The sequence below is a fragment of the Dendrobium catenatum genome, unplaced genomic scaffold, assembly GCF_001605985.2.
Source record: "Dendrobium catenatum unplaced genomic scaffold, ASM160598v2 fragScaff_scaffold_542, whole genome shotgun sequence".
Lineage (NCBI taxonomy): Eukaryota > Viridiplantae > Streptophyta > Magnoliopsida > Asparagales > Orchidaceae > Dendrobium > Dendrobium catenatum.
The window spans coordinates 2048670-2070804 of NW_021319004.1; positions in this window are offsets into that span (position 1 = coordinate 2048670).

The window sequence follows — 22135 nt, forward strand, 5'->3', positions numbered from 1 at the left end:
AATGGTGTTTTTAACTATTAGAAAAATCTAAGCAGCGGGTTAGAACCACTGTTAAACTGATATGATTGCATTTTACAATGAAGTCTTTTCACCTCTATTTTAGAACCAACTGGGATAGGCAATTAAGATGCTAAGGTCTGCAGCAGTTTGGACTCTTGCTTGTGTTTGAGTGGTGGTTATAACTGTAGAAGAAACAGTTAAAACCATTGGAAACATCCATTAATATAAAATATGGCTGTTTTAATAGTTTAAAAAAAAATCCACTTTAAAATGGCTTCTTAGACGTCATTTGGGGCAACTTTTTTACTGTTTTTAAAACAGGTTTTTAAAAAACTTTTGAACTAGAAAATTTTATGAAAAAAAGTTCTTTTAAGTAGTAAGAAAACTGTCCCAAATGAAATCTTAAATAGCATTTCGGATCATTAAGTTATACACACACATCTTCTTCCTCCTCTTTTCTTCTACCTATCACCTAGCATTAACAATCTGATGTCTGCCTACAATGTAAACTAAATTTTCATTTATTCATATTATGAATTGCAGTTAAACTTGAAAAATACAAGTTTTAAATTTTCACACCATGTGGAAACTTCTAGAGGTTGTGTTTTGCATCTGTTGTTGGTGCATGAATTGTTTCATCTGAGCTTCCAAGTAAGAACCAAATCATTAAAAATTTTGTTATGGTAAAAAGAAAGATCATACGATCATATTTAGTAGGGGACAATTGGCTCTTAGGTTTTATTTCTTTTAAGCTTTGTAGCTCTGCGAGCATTAGTGAGCTGAATGTCCCCTTAAGGACTATGTAATTTTTCCTTATATCTGGCTTAGGCCCCTTTGTGGATTTCCAAAAAAAAAAAAATCATACGATCATACTTGTAATTAATAAGAGGTAAGAGAACGGGTATGGTTTCATTAGGTTTAAATTCATCTAATACCAAAGTGGGTTGAGCCTAACTTTACTTAAACAATAAAAAGTAAGGCTTTTGTTTGCAAAAAAAAAAAAAACTAATATTTACAAAAATTAGAAAACACAAGGGCTTGTGAATCCGAGAGTTAAAATAAACGGATAAAATTTTATCATGAAAAGTATTATTGGTTAAGATATATTACAAATATAATGATTCAAAAGAAATTATCATATTAAAATTCTATGGTGCACCCTATCATATTCTTGAAAACCTAAAGTCATTAATCTATCAATAAGGCATACGATCATCTATGAGATAGTCACCAACACTAACAAAATTCTTAGATTTTGCATAGGGAAGCTAAATAATTGTATGATGTCACATAGACATCACTTTCCTATGCTCCATTATGTAGGGGCAGAACCATATACAGTTTAGGGGGAAAAGAACTTCCGGCGCAGATTAATTCGCCGGAAACATTTCCGGCGAATTTCTGACGGATTTTCCGCTGGAAAAATATTTCCGTCGAATTTTTAAAACGCCGGAATGTCAAAAAAAAAAAAAAATCATTTCCGGCAGATTTAAAAGAGATGCAAATTTCAACGATGTTTCCAGCCAAAATTCACAGGAAAAAAATTATATAGCGCCAGTTTATTTTCCACCAAAAATTATGGTGGAAATTTATGTCAAAAATTTACGATAATAAATTTCTGACAAAATTCCAAAGAATTTTCAGTTGGAAAATCTTACTTAAAACAAGCAAAAAATTTCTGCTAGAAAATCCCATAGAAATTTCCACTGATGAGGCCCAAATTTTGAACTGATAGCCCCTTTCTGCTTCACTTCATGCGAAAAGAACATAGTAGTCACCCTTTGGCCATTTTCTCCTGTTCCGATCACCTAGCTCATCCTAGTTGGTTTCTAAACAGATTTTGTTTACTTCATATATATATATCTTTCAATTTCATCTTATCTTTCATTTATTTTTATTAATTATTTAGTTTTAGAGGTTACATTACATAATTATTAAGAGTCATCGCCCACTTATTTAGTTTTTATTTATTTAACCTATTACTTATTAATTATTAAACCAGTTAATTTAATTTAACAAACAAAGTTAAAATTATTTAACATAATTTAACAAAATAAATAATTTAAAATTTTTATTATAATTTAAGATTAAATTTAAATCATTTACTTTTTTGTTATTAAATAATTAAATTAAAATTTATTTTATTATAATTTAAGTTATTAAATTCAAAAATTTAAGTTAGTAAATTCAATAATTTAAGTCATATTTTAAAATAAAAAATATTTAATTTAAATAATTTAATTTGACAATAAGTTATTACAATATAACTTAATTTTTTAATTTCTGTAGGAAATCCGCCGAAAAATCTGCCAAAAAATCCTCCGGTATTTGAGACGAATTTACTTCCGCCGGAAATTCTGTCGGAAATGAGCTGTTTTTCTGTAGTGAAATGAAAATTAGTAAAATGTGTATAAATCTATAAAAGGTGCTACAGTAAAACAAACCTCAATTATTTATCAGTTATATTCATTTGATTTTTCTACTATATGTTTATGAATCTATTTTATGCTACTATGAATCACTATGCCATATATAATTGTCTATAAACATGCTATATCAATTTATCTATCAATAAGTTTAATGAACTAACATGTACAGAAAATCAAGAATATAATTATAAATAATAGGGGAAAACTTCTATCTTTATTTTGATATTTGAATCATTCTATTTATTATGTGTCATATATATATATCTTTCAATTTCATCTTATCTTTCATTTATTTTTATTAATTATTTAGTTTTAGAGGTTACATTACATAATTATTAAGAGTCATTGCCCACTACTCATTCACCTAATTCGATTAATCAATTATATACAACTAGAATCACACCACTAATATTTTATTTAAAGAAACGTTTGTCAACCTACTATCCTACGTAGGATATTATATTTTAAGATACAAATCATATTAATTATAGTGTAAACATTCATCCTTTCCTGCTTACACGTAAATGTTATGTTCTTTTGTTCAATGTAAGTCAATATCATGCATTAAATGGAGTAATTTATAAAATATTGGGAAATCTATAAAATTGGTGTATTATGCATTAATCTCAAAAAATTACAGTTTTCAATTTATTAGGCAAAAAATTAATATGCTCTAGTCAAAAAGTTCATATTGATGATATATATCACATACCAAAAATTGTATGGTGAATGTTTGCTAAAAATTAAGATATCAAAATTTTTGCAAGTTTTGACCAAATTAGAATACATAAAGTATAAAATATATAAATCATTGAAATCAGATGTAAGATAATGATAGCTTTCAATGAGGCGAACAACTTTTATAACATGATTGGTTGACAAAATTAGCTCAATGACCCCCCAAACCTACTTTTTCTTTATTAATTTATAACTTAAGCACAATGCAATGATATATGAAAGATATATATAAATTAAACTTTATTCATTTATAATGTAAGAAAATTATAACCTAGGATTTAGTATAAAGTAAAGATGGTTAGGCTCCACCACAATAAGCCTAGATTTTAACTCCTATATAATGTAGATTTAATCATGAATGATTACTTTAGTTAATTAATCTTCTGGCTTCTAGGTCTTTTATAAGATTTCTAAAGATGATCTATAAAGGAAGAATTATCTTTTTTTTTTTAACATCAAAATGGATATAAACAATAATATTTAAATCTTTTTACAACTTTTTATAATTTACAACTCAATCTATCTATACAAGAACTCTACAACTTTAAATTTACATGTTTACATATACATCTGCAACAAGTTACATTCTACATTTTGTAGGAAAATAAAAGTTCAATATATAAAGAATATAGACGTGTAATTTAGGTGTATAAATTATAGTAAATCCTAAGATCGAGCCTAATGTGCACCAACAAGAATAATAATTATGACATCCATAACTTAGAATTAAACACGCCAAATATAAATATCCTATAGAAAAGGAACTCCAAATAATTCAAAATAAATCACTAGCCTATCCTAAGCCTAAGTCACTTTCCCAATCAAACCATCTAAAGTGTACGTAAAAAGCTATGTGGTTTGGATATGTCATTAGTTTCTTTTGTTTAAAGTTATCTACCATTTTAATTTAATTTGTTTATGATCAAAGGATTTTTATTTAGTTTAAGTTTTACCTTTTAAAAATTGTATGATTTATTTAAAGAAAATAATTTAAGGGTTTGAATTGCTCAATTTAAGTTTTAAAGAATATAGCACTCAATAGCTCTTAGTTCCTAGAGTCATTGATTAGTAAACCCTAGGCTCATATTTGTAATGCATTTGATTTCTCCTAAGGGATCAAATCTAATGCATAGAGTCATTCATTTTATTTAAGTATTTTAATAATTAAAGTTTTAAAAAATCTTGTCAATCAATTACTTCGAAGACTTGAAGCTCTTAATTGAAAGATCTTAGCTTCATCATTTTAATGTATTTGATTCTCTCTAAAGGATAAAATACAATCCATATAGTACATCAATTTATTTATGCTATTTTTCTAAGTTAAATCTATTTATTTAATTCAAGTTTTGATTTATGTTTGTAAATATTTAAAAAAAATTTGTTTTTGTTATTCTCTAATTTTATCTCTTTTATTTAATCTTTATTTTTATTTTATTTTTTAGTTTTAAGGAATTTTTTTAATTATTTAAGCTATTATATTAATTTATATTTTGTTAAAATTGAAAGTATTGTATTTTTATTTTATTTTACTAACAAAGCATCTTTTATTAGATGTATGATACCTTTGATTCTCTATCCTTCATCTATAGGTGACCTTTTTAAAATGATAAATTTCACCCCAAATAAAGTACTTTAGTAGGTATCTACAATTGAATTTCATTTCTTCCTATAGAAGAACTGTTTGGAAAATTTGGAGCAAAGATAACTCCCTTAAAAGAAATAAGATTTACCTTATTAAATATTAAACTAAAAATATGTCATGAGGCAATTCAAATACATATTCATTGCTTCCTAGTATCCTAATTTTTTTAATAGCCCACACACTCTCATGTGTAGTTCCTTAAATTTAATGGAATTAAATATTGCGGGATGGATGTGGCAGGATTAGAATTAACACTCTATTTCAAATTCCTTAAAATTTTTACTCTTATTTTTCTGCAATAATAACAACATCAAGCCTTTATTCTGCCATGTGAGGTCTGCTACATGAATCCTTTTTCCCCAGGGTGTCCTATAAAGGTTCAAAATCTCATTTAAATCTTGCAAATAAAGTCATTTTAAAAATTTTCTAGCCAAGTCTTATAATGCCTACCTTTATATCTCATAACATAGTCCAAATCTAATACATCTACTCTCCTAATTGGTTCATCAAAAGGCAAACATTTTATGTGACCAAACAACTTAAGGTGACTCTCTTTCTAATTTTATCTGCCACAATAGCTACTCTAATGTTTTCATGTATATGCTTGTTTTACATTCTATCTCTCAAAGTAATTCCACTCATCCACCTAAGAATCCTCAGCTCTGATACACTTAACTTAATTGTATGCTTCTCTTTTAATCTCCAACCTTTTGTTCCATAAAGCATTGTAGGTCTCACCACCATCTTATAGTGTTTTCCCAGAAGTATGAGGGGTATTTGTCTATCATACAACAAGTTTGATTCCTTCTTCCACTTTAACCATCCAACTTGAATTCTACTAATAATATATATTTATATATCACCATCACTTTGGATAATAAAGATAGAAGTGATAGACTTTAAAGAATCTTTTGTACCTATAACTAGACTAGAGGCTATAAGGTTGCTCCTTACTTATGATAGCTTTAAGGACTTTAAAATCATTCAAATGGATTTCAAGAGTACATTCTTGAATGGGTTTATAGATTAAGATGTCTTTGTAGAGAAACCCTTTGGGTTAGAAAGCCTTGAATTTCCCAATCATGTACAAAAATTGAAGAAAGCATTCTATTATTTGAAATAGGCTCCAAGGGCTTTCTATTATATGTTGAGTAATATTTTTATAGACCATGGATAAAGAAAGGGTTGAGTATATACCACCTTATTTCTAAAAAATATAGGTGTTGATTTGATAGTGGTACAAATCTATATGATTTATATACTATTTGGAAGTACTAATGAATATTTGTGCACTAAGTCCTTAATTTAATGTCTATGGAATTTGAGAAGTCTATGATGGGAGAATTTAACTTTTTCTTGGGACTTAAAGTGAAGCTACTAGAAAATGGAACCTTCATTAGTAAAACTATGTACACAAATGAACTTACTGAAAAGTTGGACATGAAGATATTTAAATCTAGTAAAACCCTAAGAACCCTTCAACAAGATTGGATTTTGATGAATTTGAAAAGCCTATTGATTTGATACTTTGTAGGAATCATACCTTACAACATTTAAACATAGTTTTTGGTACTTGATAGGAACTTCTTGGTTGTGTTTGTGGTATCCTAAAAATCATTTCTCATGTGGTTTAATTTCTCCTTATGATGTTGGCTATGCTGGATGACAAGTGTATAGGGAAAGTACATTGGGCACGTTTCAGTTTTTAGGATCATCATCGCTTGTATCTTGGTCCTTTAGAAAGGAAAATTATGTAGCTTTCCCATTTTTTAGGATGCGTGCATAGCTATTGGTTGCTATGTTGCTCCAAGTCTTGAAGTTGAAGTGATAATTAGAAGACTGTGATATTTCACTAAAACACATTCTTGTTAAGTGTGATAATATTAGTGCTATTAGCATAACTAAGAATCATATTCAACACTCACAGACCAAGCACATAGAGATTAGACACTATTTTATTAGGGATCATATTTTTAAAGGTGATGTTATTATTTAATTTATTTGAGTTGAATATCAATTTTTTGACATTTTTAATAAAGCTTTAATTATAAAACATTTATTTACTTTAAGGAGAATGCTTCACAAGCTAGATCTATCTCGTTAATTTTTTTTCACTCCTATTTTTTAATTTTTGATGTTGTCAAATAGGGGAGAAGAAATATTATTTTGGTTTCAAATATTCATGTTAATTTTGACATTTTTATCCATGCAAAGATTTAGGGTGATCTTTATTACATATTGTTACAAAATATTTGTCATGGTTTACTTGCTATAATTGCTAAATATGATGAAAGTCTACTTTGCACCCTCATCAAAAAAATTCACCAACATAAGGTTTGTCACTATCAAAAACTGTGTGAGGGATAGCCCCATGAGCCAAGGTGTATGGTGTCATTGGATTTTGATGATAAGAAAGGTTATGTTGGATGTGCATTTCAGGTAATAAAATTACCAAGCTAGTCATACATTAGACTTGAAGATTGAGGACTTGGATACTATTTTCTAATGCTCAATACCTCTAATAAAATAACTCACGTATAAATAAATCTTACTAAACTTATGTGCATGGTTCATTCAAAATTAATTCATGATTATTTAATTTCTTGCATTATCACATATAAATGATGATCATCTTATCACTATTTTTTAAAACCCTATTATTTTTGTATTTCTCACTTATGAACTAGCATCTAACTTGATCTAATGCTTATATTATTCAAGAACTCACATTTTATCATGGCACATCATTCTGCACCATTTAATTTTGACATATAATTAAATTAAAATTGAATAATATATTTATAAAAATGAAAGCAAAATCATTTCATAAAATTTGGATACTTAATTTCAATTTTTAATCTTTTTATTTAATAAATGATTAATATTATTAAATTGTTTTGATTAACTAATAAAATTAATTAATAAAAAAATCAATTATATACCATCACTTTAATCTCTAAAATCCATGCACATCATATTCAAATTAATTAAGAGTAAATTAATATAGGTTAAGTTCAAATGAAGAAAGAGTTGGGCAAAACATAAAAAAACAATAAATTGTCTTAAATTGAGTAATCCATGAGACTTAATCCTATTGAATAATCTATTTAAAATATGTTTAATAAATTAATCTGATCTAATGGCTCAAAATTAACCCCTTTCCTCGATTCCCCATGCATTAATATCCCTCAATTAATCCTTTCCAAAATCACTTAATCCTCATTTAGAAACTATGTGGTTGAAATGCGCTTATGCTTGGAATTATTTTAAATTTACAAATGTCCTATTGTATATTGATGTTTCCATTGGATTTAAACCTAATTTTATGGTTTCAAATTAAATCAAATATGTGCATTGTCCTTCTCCCTCCCTTGGCCAAAACTTGCAATATACAATTCAAATCTTTGTGGACAAAAATTAAATGGCTCCTTCATATTTTGCCTTAGCCTGCCAAATACTTTTTTGGAGGCTGATTTAATTTAGTCAAAATTTCCTTTCATTATTAAATTATGTTCTAAAATTTTCCCCCCAAATTTTTCCAATCCATGGCCAAAACTATATATCTATATAAATAAAGAGGTAGGCTTAGCATTTTTTCCTCTCTCTTGCTCTCAACTCTGCCCAAATTTTTTTTCAGAGTTCTATATCACATTTCTTACCTTGGAAATGGGTTTTAAGATCTCTCACTCTTGATAAAGTGTTTTCCTTGCTTTCTCACTCTTCACCATACTTCAAAAAGATAATTTGGTGAGTTCTTAATTTCTAATTGCGGTGTTTTAATTCTTTCAATCTTGTCAATATTATGAAGTCATTTTTCTCCTGGATTCAAATTTTGATACTCTTTCATATTAGTTTGAAATTTTATCAGAATCATATCCTTAATGTGGTAAATTAAATTTTAGTTGAACCTTACATGTGATCTCTTTCTAATCTCATCATTCTTGTGTGTTGATTCAAAAGTTTGAATCGTATTTTTTGTGTATCATCTCCTGCAAAATATCTTAAGTTATGGTTCATATGTTGCTAACTTGTGTTTGAGTTTTGAAACACTTTTCTAAATCTTCTATTATATTAGATAGCTTGCAAGTTTAATTTATTGCGGCATTCACATTGATATTTAAATTGTATAATTAAAAGATATTATATTGTGAGCTAACAAATTTGTTGGCTATTATATCTTATTGTATGTGAGAGCTTCATTCCTTGTTATTCCTTCTTATAGTGAGATTTGTACTTACTTTTTAATTTTATTCCTTGTTTCATTGTAACCTTATTGTGAAGTTCTTACTATCATCTGAGGCAGTCTCTTCCAGGTGTAAGAAAGATACATTATCATAACCTCAATTATTTTAGTTAAATACTAGCTAGTCGTGGATGGCTAAGCATGGAGTAGGCCAATTGTGGGTTATTTTGTGCAAACGACATATAAGTACTTTGTGTTTACGCTTTCTTTCTCATTTGCTTGTGCTAACTAGTAACCAACTTAATCTACAAATTTTTATACGTGGTTGAAATTTACATAAAAATCAAATATAATTTCCCAAGTGGTTGTCTTTCATAAATTTTTGTTGATAATCTAAGATAGCCTTGTCACTATAATTAATTGGTAGTGAGGTTAGGTTTGATTTATCCAACTCACATGAGATGGAACATGATGGGGAGATAATTTGAGAAATGTTCTAGTGAGTGCATGGGTAGATATTATATATAACACTTCCACTATTAATCACCAACCTACAACTCTTCTCATTATACATCACATACATGGATAAGATATTTCTCATTCTCTAGTCCGCTTTCCCACATATTATAAACAATTATCTCATGACACCCACCGAATGCTCTGTGTGCATAAGTTCATCTTCTAATAGTAGGGTTTCATCATGATTCTCGTTAACTTTATATTATACTTATTTATCTTTATCTTATGCCAAGAACAAAATTTGAACTTTACATTGGTTTTGCATAAACCCTTTATTATGACACTTAAAACAAACTATGTTTTTTTATGTTATTAGTGTTAGGTTCTTGGTCTATCATAGGTTAGGCTTTGAGTATTATTGTATTAGGTCTAGCAGTAAACCTATTGCCTTGAAAAGATGAAATTTGTGGGAAAATAATTGTCTACTATGCTTGTCAATGGATAATTTCTTATACCTTTCAAGGAGCAAAGCATACTTAAATGCATCCTACTTATTCTATATGTCATGAAAATCAACCTCATTCTTAATATCAAATCTAAGTATGATCACAAATTTATTAGCTGACTACCATTCGGGATATAGGCAATTGATCCTAACTGCTAAATCATTAAAGGTATTCTTCTACTCAATAACAAACATATTACCTTATCTTAGTGTTGTCAATTGTTCATGCAATTTCATCTTATGGTTCATATAGCAGTATTTTTCCTTAAGTATCTCCTTCATTTCTACCCAACTTAAAATCATTCTACCAAACCTTACTTCTTTAGCTAAGATATTTGCTAATATATCTTGGCATGGGAAACTAATTTTATCCTAAAAAAAGTACTTTATTGATAATCATTCATTTGATACCAATCAAAGAATTCATCAATTTGGGTCAACCAATCAAGAAATTTATTTGGATCATGAACTCCATCATAGATTGGGGTATCAACCCTCACCTTTTTTATAGGTTCTTGATCATAATTTCTAGTGTTATCATTTCTTAAGTGATTTCTTTTATTATCTCTCATATGTAGATAGTGATGACTAGGATCTTCTATAAACTCCTTATCTTATTGGAAGGGCTACATTTCATTCTGAACTTTAGGGGTATTAGAATTAATTTATGTTGGTATAGGTTAGTAAACATCACCTACAACCAAAAAATCTATCCTCATTTTGGAGAGCCATCTTCTCTAACCTTCTAGTTCGGTTCTAACTAATCTTGGCTAGAAGATTTACAAGGCATTATGGTAAATAAGAATATGCAAATATTTATGTTCAATGTCACACAATAATATAAATTCTCACCAATATATATGCTAATTTAAGATGCAAGTTCTTGAAAAATAGAGAGCCTGCAATTAGATATCAAATTACATTTGCAACAAATCACATTAAGTATGCTTTAAAAAAAAATGCAATAAAACCCAAGTTATTAAAGTAGGGTTGTATGATCTAGATGAACCCTAGAAGTTTAGGCTTTTAAGTGAACACTCCCTTTGTATTTGTTTGCTCTAATATTGTGGTTTAATGGTATGTTCCTAAGGTAGTATGCTAGGCTTGCAAAATACAGCCAACTAGTTAGTAGGAACACAAAAACACATATAATTGCCTAAAACAAGCAATTTATCTAAGTCTAACTTATAGAAAATTAATGTTAGTAAAAAGGATTTAAAAATTCAAATTGAAAAATAAACTAGTTAAATTTAAAATTTTACCAAATTTAGGGAACTACTTTCTTTAAACCTCCAAAATCCAAAGTGAAAGAAAATTGCTTGATCCCAAGCGTCATCCAACTTGATTGTTCAACATGCTTTGATGCCAAGAAAATGATGTGGTGGTAAAAACCTTTAGAAATTTGTTTTGATAAAATATTTTAAAGTGTTTAATGGGGTATATGAGGCTAATTGATATGATTTGGGTGCGTAAGTTAGGCTTTGTACATAACTTAGGGTTTCCCTTTCTAGAATAGACCAACAACTTAAAAAAAATGCTCCAAAATTAAACATAATAGAAGGAAACGATAAATTTTACAAGATATCCATCAATTTTTATAATTTTAGAAACTTTTTTTAAAACTTTTTTGAGAATTATGAACAAGTTGGATAGAGGGGAAATGGTGAAAATATGAACTAGGATTTTAGATTTTTAGCCAGCATAAAATAGTGAGATAAAGAGGTGAAATTATGAGGAAATTAAGTTACAAATAGATTTTATAAATCCATATGATTTTTAGTAGGTTTTGATAATGTTTAAACAACTAAAAGATGAAGAGAATTTAACAATGTCATACACTCCCTGAACCTTACCAACCACTTCATGGGGGTTTGAGTGGGGAAAATGGAAGGGAAAATATGTAATATTTATAAAATAAATGCAAAAAAAAACTTTAACATTTCAAATAAAATTGACATAAGTTTAATTAGTGGCACACAACAAAGATAAGTCACAAGACTCACCAAAGTAAAGTATAATGGAACATGCTAACTAAACCATTTCTATGGAGCAAACCACCAAGCTTTCTCCCTTGGATCAAGACACCAAGCTTTCTCTTTAAATTTTAGAATTTGTTTAAACAATGATAACCATCTTTCATTCACTAATGAAGTATTTAATAGAAATAGATGAAGGAAACTCAAACTAGGCAATTTCTGAGGGACGAGGTACTTGCCACCCAATGGATTAACCACCAAAACCTCTCACTCCATTAAGTTAGACATCCACTACATGTTGAATGTGCTAACATGTGACAGTCTGCTCTCATTAGGCTGGACAAAAAAATTAATTAAACTCACAAATAAACACTATGGTGCACTCAAGTCCACTCTATAGTATGAAAATGTATGATGTTCTCCTAAGTCTTCTTCATCTTGCTCCTAGTAATGGGTTCATTTCTTTGTAGTCTGGCTCTCTTTGTTACATAATAGTAGTACAGTTCTAAGTATAGGTGCTAAACCAATTAACCACATCTAAGGATCATAAGGGTCTATCCTATACTGTATACTACCCTAAAGATTTGAATTTTTTTATTGAAACTACAATGGCACACGAAGAAAGTGGAGTGAATGGGAAATTTTAAACTTTTATAAAAATAAAGAAGTGCGTTGTAGAAAGGAAATGTTTTAAAATAATTCACTTAAAAATTATACATTTGTTTTTTTTTATAATTTATGCAAAAGCTCAACTAAAGTTTCAATAAATAAAGTTTTCACAGAGAAATGAGATATAAATTGAAAGTATGAAATTAAAAGTGAAACAAAAGTTAAATAATGTGAACAATAACATTTATAGTGGTTCAATCACCAAACCTATGTTGGCTCCTCAAGTCCTCCTTGGAAGATTCACTAAGTCAAAAAAATTCTTTTAGCATTTAGTTAGGCTGAAAAGCCCTTTTCACTTTTAGATGGAGAATGACCTTTACAAAATTTTCCTATCTTCAAATATACTCTCTCCTTTTGCATCCCATCATGGAAGAGATTCCAACCTATTTTTGTTCATGTCAATGATAGAGATGTTGATCCCCCATTATATTTTTGACAATGACTGGGATGTTGCTTCTCTAGCCTTTCTTAACTTATCCCAACTATTCACCCAAGATTTGTATAAAGACCCTTTTAAAAAAACTAGATGCAAACTCTAGAGGATAAATCCAAGTTCATATGATCCTCTCAAACATTATTTGATCAACTCTAAAGATTCTCTCAAACTCACCATCACTCCCATGAATTTGTGTTAGATTTCTTAAGGAAAAGATGCCCTTTCTCTCCCCAAGGATACTCTCATAAAGCCATTATCAAGATTCATTCTCATCTTATATGATTAAATGAATTATATTGAGATATTTACATGAAACCATGATTTCAATTCTATTGTACTAGTCATGCAATGTGAAGAGTGGTATTTACTGTACAATTAATTAAACCTCAATTTTAGAGTTTTGTTAGATGAGATAATATAATATTAATCATACAATAAGATCAGTTATATCATATCATAGATCACCTAGGATGAACCAAGCTTCATTCTCCAAATGTACTATAAGATCAAATATGACGACTTGAGTCATATAGTATAACTTTGAATAAATATTTGATAACAATTTGATTATTGATCATTATAAAAAGTAGACAATATTCAAATATAATCATACAATATAAAAATTTATTGATGTCATCTTTTAGTTGATGTTATTAAAACCATAATCTTCAAAATTCACTTCAAGTTAACACTATTTTGTTATAGTATTACATTAGCTTTAATCAAGAAGTGGGTACTATACCCTAGGTTCCCTTCCTTGGCTTGTAAATTTCACATTCATACATACTTCAGCATCAATTCAAATCCTTATGATTAATAGAGATTAGTCTAGGATCATACTTAGGCTAGTTTAGGTCACCCAAGATCTCAAGTCCAATTATGGTTAACCCTTTTCAACAATATACTCCTTCATTCTTGAGATACCTTACCTTGAGTTTGGTGATTAGTCTAAGTGGCCTAGACCTAATCATTAAACTTTAAGCTCCTTAAATTATACTTACAGTCCCCAAAGCCATTTTAAATCTTAAAGAATGCTTTTTTAAATCAAAACCTAAAATTGAACCATGACACGCACTACCTACCTAGTAGCCTACATCACACATGATATTGGTCTTTTGACTTCAAACCCTTGCACTGACTCCTGTTAACTTGTTTCACTTCATCAAACTAATTCAATTGAACCTACTAAGGATCTTAATGGGTCACATCAATCTAGTCTATCCCTTGGGTCATAAGTTTACTTGATCAAATCATTAACAATTTGTCAAATCATCCTATCCTAAATTAATTACTTGTAATAGCCAATTAGCATGCTCTCATCACTCAAACTCAATCTAATTAATCTTCATGAGCACCCAAAACCTTAGCCGAGTAACCTAGGTGGAATTGACATTATCAACTCATATGGGCGAGTTAACATAGAATAGGTTAAGTCAAAGCTCTATAAATAATCAAACTGCCAACTTAAATAGGTTAGTCAACATAAAAAATATTGAGTTAATGCTCTATAAATAGTAAAATCCTTAAACATAACTGAGTAGGCTTCATCTAATTAACCTTTAGAAATTCTCAAGTTCCCTAAGGTCTACTCTAGCTACCTAGACCCTTTTTTACGAGTCAAATAGTTTAAATGGTCAAAGCCTTCAAATATTCCAAATTGCACGAAACTAGCTGCTTAAACATATTTTTAATCTTATGTAAAACCTTTGTACATGCAATATAACCAGCCTAGTGGTCTGATTTGGCTTAGGATTCAACTAATGGTCCTCATAAACTAAATGACCAATGGCTAATTTCTCCTATTTCAGCCCACCTCCTGCTCCAGTCCCTACTCTATAACAACCTAATATAATTGTAGACATCCTAGCCATCAGTTTGGGTCACTCCCATTCATTAGATTAGCTCCCAAAATTAGAATATGTCAAACTAATTAAGTGAAATGATCACTGACACTTCATTCACTCTCCAATTTCTAAACTCTCTAGCACTATTTCTTTATTCTTCCCTAAAGCATTCCCTTTCAATTAAACATTAAACACTATAATTTTGACATCACTAACGATGAGAGTAACCAAGCTCTAGACATCCTCTATCTTGGGTTTACCAACTCTTCATCTTAACCAGCTCTAACTGGGCTTTATTTAACAAAGTTTTGCATTTGGAGAAATCAAATCAAATTATATCAAAAGCATATTTAGATATCCATTACATAGAAGTAAATCACAAACCCTAGCTCTAAACTTAAGGTCTTAAATATTTTATTCAACTCATCATATAAAGCTTCCAAATTTTATTTAATGGAACTTTAAACATGCACAAGCCTTGATAAATCATTCTTTCATATGATATTCATTCCATAAAAATCATATAAGATTGAAAAAAATTAAAGCACTTGGGTATCAGAAGGAAGAAGATGTAATATGGACTATCCATCCTACGTGTATTCATTTGTATAGTAAAAATTGTGTCATCTTGCTCATTCTTGAATTAGGATTCTATGGATTTTGGAGAAGAAGCTCTGTAATATATAATTAATTGCAATTGTGGTTCGGATAAGTATTTTTCAAGTAATTTAAACCTAAATATCTACTATTTTTTATTAAATTCTTATCAACCAGTTATCCAAGTGACTTTAATTTTGGATGGAAGAAACTATGGGATGTTGAAATTTTCCTTGAAAGCCTTGATTAAGAAGAGATGAAATAAAAGAAAAACTAACCATATAATTTTATCTTCACTTATAATATACCAATGTCATTATATTTGCAAAAAAAAAAAAAAATTTTGATGAACTGCAAAATGCATTAAAAATAAAGAAACCTAATACATACTACTAAGTGATAGAAAATCTATTACTGTCCTCCTTGAACAAAGATAAGAAAATAGGAGGAACCTTACTACAATCTAATTCTTCCCATAAAAAAATATCCTTTCAAAGCAAAGTTAGCACAAAAGTCAGCAAAGTTATTACATTCTATATTTGCGAAATGAAATAAAAAAATCTCCAAAATCCTTGAGAAAAGAAAAGTCTTCCCATCCAAACTGATTAGCCACCCGATCATCTTTGACAACCGAGTTTGTAAGTGTTTTATGATGTTCAAGTTGTCTCCCTCTATAATGATACCTTTAGCATCCATCATCCATTCCTTGATAATTCTTCTTAACGAACGAAAAGCCAAAAACTCCAAATATCCATTATCCCATTGCAAACATCTGAACCCAAAAGCTAACAAAAATCTTCCTTTGTGATCTCTGAAAATACCCCCAACTCGAGCTTCATTAGAACGAAGCAAAGTTGCATCAATATTGACTTTAATCCATCTAGGTGGAGGGGGATGCCAAAAAGAGGAAATCAATTGTGTATGTTGTTTAGCACCTCATTTGTCCGAATATAGATTAAACTTTGAAAATATTGATGCAAAACTGATAGCATTAGAAATAATGTAGCCCAACCCGAGCTCATTCCCTTCATGTATAAGTTTATTTCTACTCTTCCAATTGTGAAAAACTATATATCAATATAAATTAATAATAAAAGGATTCACCTTTGCTAACTTCCTCAGACTTTCCAAACAGTCATGAAATGTTGTATACAGTGGAATGCGGATGCCCCATTGATTGTCCAACTTAATAGCTTGAATTAACTTTGAGCATTTAATTGCAACATGCTCCTCATCTTCCATCATCTCACAACCTCTCGGGCACAGGTTGGTATTAAATCTTGACACTATCTAAACAAGGATAACTCTAATAAGGTTTTTAAATATAACAAGCTCATGATAAAGAGATAAAATTGATCTTGATGGCGACACAATTATTACTAGAAGAAGGTTTTAAAAACTCATCATTCTAAACATCATGAATTTGATTGGAATTATCAAAGATAAATTTGAGCTAGATAAGATTCATGTTGGAGGTTAAAATATTTTCTTGAGTTGTGAGTGCAGAGAAGATAATTACTTCAATACTTTTTCTGAAATTTGTAGCCATTCGAGATGATGAAGAAGAGATAATATAGGGTAGTTGAAGAAAATCACAAGAAATTACTATGGAATCATAAATTATTTTAAATTTAGTATTTAGATCTATTTATAACCATTGAAAACTTCTAAGTCACCATGCTCACTTTTATTAAGTTGCTTAAGATAGCTCTCTACCTTCTTTAAAAGAGCAACATTAAATAACTCCCTAGGTATATTTAAAGTATCATATGAATATCTTGAGAGCACTTCCACAAAACAAAAGTTCATGTCTTCTTTTATTAGTAGTTGGCCAAACCATTAGCTTCAAAGTATTTAGAACTTGGTGACTAGATTTATATGAGATTTGTGTTCTTTGTGCAGGAACAACTAACTTACAAAAAGGAGATGCTTGAAGAGAAAATTGTTCATTTTCAAACTTAAAGAAGGTTTCTAGAGAAGACTAAGATAAAATTTTATATAAGAGGAAGTTGAATAAGTAATACTCTAGAAGCCTTTTTGCTAGCTTTAAAACTTAACTCTCTGTCAGTTTGTAATTCAATAAATGGCTATGCAACATCAACTATAGCCATATTAGTTACCAACTAACCAACATTAATATCAAATAAAGTAACCATTTATCCAATTTCAATATTCATTTGACCACCACTTATATCCAGCTCTAGGCGAGTTGTTTGATCCACAACTTGTATCTCACCAAAAAGCTCACTCATGATTTTAATTGCTCTTTGATTCTTTTTTATACTTTGAGGGATATTAGAGCTTCCCTTAACTTAATTCATTGCAGTTTTTCCAATATCATTACTAAGGCTATTGCGTGTGCCTTTGGTTTGGCCTGCATAGATTGTGATTTTAACTCTGTAAGGGAGTTGGATTTTATCCAGCTTCCTCTTTACATTCTTCTTAATCTTGACCATCTGGGATTGCCTTATGTTAATGATTAACATGTTGTTCTCTTCTTTTTTGTCCGGTTGGCCTTTGTCTTTGGCCCTGGTTGGTTGTATCTGTGCTGCTCTGCAGCTGCTGTGGGTTGGATACCTGGACCTCCTTTTGGTCTTTTGTGTTTGGTCGTTGGTCTTTTTGGTTTCTTATTATGTTTTTGTATTGCGGGGTGCCTTTTTTTTTCCTTGGTGACCTCTTATTGCTTTATGCTTGTCTCATTGTTCGTTGGCCTGTGTGTTGTTCCTGCTGTGTATTCGAGCTTTTCTTGGGGTTGTTGTTGTTGGCCGGGGGATCTGTAATTCCTTAGGCATGTTTGGCTGTGCTTGTTTAGGGGTTGCCGTCATGTGGTTTGCTGTTCTATGGTGAGTGTGATGGGGTTTCAGGATTGCTGCTGGTTTATCCTAACTGTTGTTTTTTCTTTGGTGCATGGCTGGTTGATCCATGCTTGGCTGTATCCTTTTTGGAAGAACCTTAATCTTTTCTTTAGTATTGTCAATTGCTTTATTTTTTTCTATTTGCAGTTTTTTGTTTAATTTTTTGGTTGTGCAGGATCCTGTGTGGGCGTTTGATTGTAAGATCTTTGCGGACACCTGCTGATGAGAGCTTTTTGGTTGTTTTTTTGATTACTCCCTTTTTTTGGGTGCTTTCGCTTAAGCACCGTAGCATGTTCCTAGGTTACTTTGTATTGATTTATAGCGGGGATCTCGAGCTCGTAGGTTTTCTTTTATTTCGATTTTGTAGCTCTTTAAGCGGTGGTGAGATTGAGAACCCCTTAAGGACCTTGTAATTTTTTCCTTATATTAAAGCGTAGGTCCCTCTCGTGGGTTTTAACCAAAAAAAAAAGCTCACTTATGAAAAGATAATTTTCTAAAGTCAAAAAAATATTAAATAAAATAATATTTACTGACCCTTTTAGGCAATTAAATTTCATTTTTTTTTCCAATTTTCATTTTTACAAAAGATCAAATAATTGACAAAGGGGTGAGAGTTTCTTGGCAGAACAAATAGTAAGAAACGAAAGCTGATCATCAGATGGTTTGGCTGAAGTAGCAAGTTCACAGATCATAACCTTCATTTTGCATCCTTAATCTTTATTTTTTTTCCTAATTTTCTTCTTTGAACCTCCTCCACTTGTTTGTTTTTATAAATAAGCAGTTAATAATGTCATCTTTTGATATAATAATATTATCTTTTAGAATATTCATTCATTATAGAAAAGTAAATTATGAAACTATAAAATTTTTTTTTTTTTAATGAAACTATGAATATAAAAGTAGAATGAAGGAGAATCTAAATGAAAAGTGTTAATCCTATATTTATAAGCTATGTTTCCGTTGGCATGGCTGAAAGGATAACATCAAAAGCCAAAATAAAATTAATTGCTAAATATTTTATATTAATGAGTCCTTATGGAGTTAACTATCTTATTATTTTCATTGTAAACTTTAAGATATATAAGAGAATCAAAGAATTAAATATACAACCAATTATTTGGAAAGCAAAGTTTAAGACAAACTGGCCCTATCACATGTCAGCCAAATTCAAGTCAAGTCGGCCTAATTCAAGCCAATTAGGCCCAGTTCAATCGAATTCAAATTTGTCTTGGCTCAAGAGGCACCCACTAAGCATCAAATAAGCTTATCCCAAGTAGGCAAGTATAAATTGGTATATAAGACTTGAAAACTCATCAAGTAGATGACTTACTTTAATCCATGTGATTGAATTATTAGAAGCCAAGCTAATAACTTGTCTATGGTCTAGTAGAAGACTTTCGTTAATCGAACAATTCAAAAATTAGTATAATAATTTTCTTAAATTATAGGCTAATACATTCATGTAAAAATAATATAAATTATGGTTGTATATTTTTGGTAGCCATGTATAAAGTCAAATTTATAATACTTGAGCCTCAACCAAAACCTATAAATAGAGGACAAAGGAGTGACCTCAATAGATGCATATTTTTTATTAGAACTTATTCTAATAAAGTCCCAATTAAAGCTTTTATTTCTAGAATTCTTTTTTCTCTCTCTATTTCTCCACTTTCTTTTCCGCAATACTCTCATTAGTTTCAATATGATTCACGTACGGATAATATTTGAGTCACGACTAAGTCCTAAGTTTAAGTCTAAGACATATCTAAGCTAGTCATAGTCGAAGGTGTCAATGAGCGGGCTCCTAGTAACGGTTTGTACTAAGAGGTGTTAAAAAAGTTGGTCAATGTAATTCCTTAAAGAATGCTCAATTACTTGAAAATATCTATTAGCAATAATACCAACTCAATTTTATAACTTGCAATGTATGTATAATAGTTAAATTTTGAAGATACAAATAAATAGAACACTAAAGGTTTCTAGACTTTGAATATACACTGTTTTTTGTCATGGAAGTGCCTTAGACGGCTGCAACTCCCTTTAGTCTCAGTCGCCGCCAAACATCAGCCATGGAGTTCTCCGGCGAGGAATAAGGGAAATTTGCCGGCCACCATCGTCGGTATCCGCCTCTCGTAGCCCATTGCGAAGCACCTAATTCCAATATTGCGGTCTTTGTGCCAACTAATTCGGAGGAAAAAAAACAAAGTTAACTGTGACTTTAGTTGAGGACTTCGTATGAAAGACGTTAACATTGGAAAAATAAAAAAATCATAAAGTTACGGAGTTATTCTAACGGCACGTAACAGAATTTGGTTGGCGGACAATGTCACAGGAGTCTAAGTGTTATTTCCGAAGTCTTCGGAATTCACAATGAGTTTTTCATTTATTTTGGGTGCAATCCAATGCGTGGTCGCCTCATGCTTAAGGCTTCGTTTGGGACGGCTTTTTATTGCTTACTAAAATAGAGTTTTAGTAAGAAATAAAATGTTTTTTTATTGCTTTCTAAAACGGAGTTTTAGTACAAAAATTTTTATTTTTTACTAAAACTCCGTTTTAGAAATTAAGCAATAAAAAAACCGTCCCAAACGAACCCTAAATCTGTTATTTATTGATTTATTATTTTTTATTTATTCATTGATAACGTAGCAACTGCTGTCATGTCGTTCCAGAAATTTCATCCAGTCAATTAGGCAAATAATTCTAAGAGATTATTTTATAGCTAGTAAAAAAATTCACTAGCAAAAAAATTCTCATTCATCGATGTTTAGTTTGGTTGATGGGTGAGTACTCGATTTTTCTCGAGTGGTTGTATCTTTTAAGTGGGATTTAATTAAGCGCGGGCCAGAAAATTTTTGTGGTAGGTGTCTCTTTTAGGAACAATTATTACGTCTTCCGACCGGACGTAAAGGAACGTCCGGTCCTCCGACCGGACGTAGAGGAACGTCCGGTCCTCCGACCGGACGTAGAGGAACGTCCGGTCGGAGGCAAAATCGCGCCAAAAAACGTGAAATACCGAGCAATACCAAACAATAACGAGGAATACCATCATGTGAAGACCCAATACCGAGTTATACCGAACTATACCGAGCAATACCGATTTATACAAAAAAATACCGAGTTTTCCTAGAAAAAACTCAGTACAACTCGGTATTGCTCAGTATAGCTCGGTATAACTCGGTATTGGCCTTCAAAGAGCGGTATTCCTTGTTATTATCAAATAATACCTAGCAATACCGAGTAAATACCGAGCTTTTTGGCGGAATTTTGCCTCCGACCGGACGTTCCTCTGCATACGTTCACCGGACCTAATAATTGTTCCTCTTTTAGGTCAGTTGAGAATTTGTCATGTCGTCATATACCCTTTTCGAGGGTGACAGAAGATGGATATCCCGTTCAAAAAAAAAAATCTCACTTATATTGATTTTATTTAAAAGTTTATTTTTAATGGACATTAAAATTTTATGCAGCATTAAAATTTCAAATTTTTCAGATTTTTCAAATTTTTTAGTATTACGTTTTCATTTCATTCAAATTGTTATATGCATGATATACGTAATATTTAAGACTAAAATATAATTTTTTAGGACAAATGATGGAGGCTAGTGGGTGGGGCAGTACTAAGGGTTGGACCTTAACGTCGCCAACATGATTTAGATAAGTATAATCATGCTTATTAGTTATTAAAATGATTTAGTTTTTGCTAAATAGATTTGGGAGTAAACTTCTTCTAGTGAGAACTACTAAAACTAAAGTAGTGAGAGTTTGTGTTCGTCTGAGGTTTTATTTGAGACGGCTAAAAAAT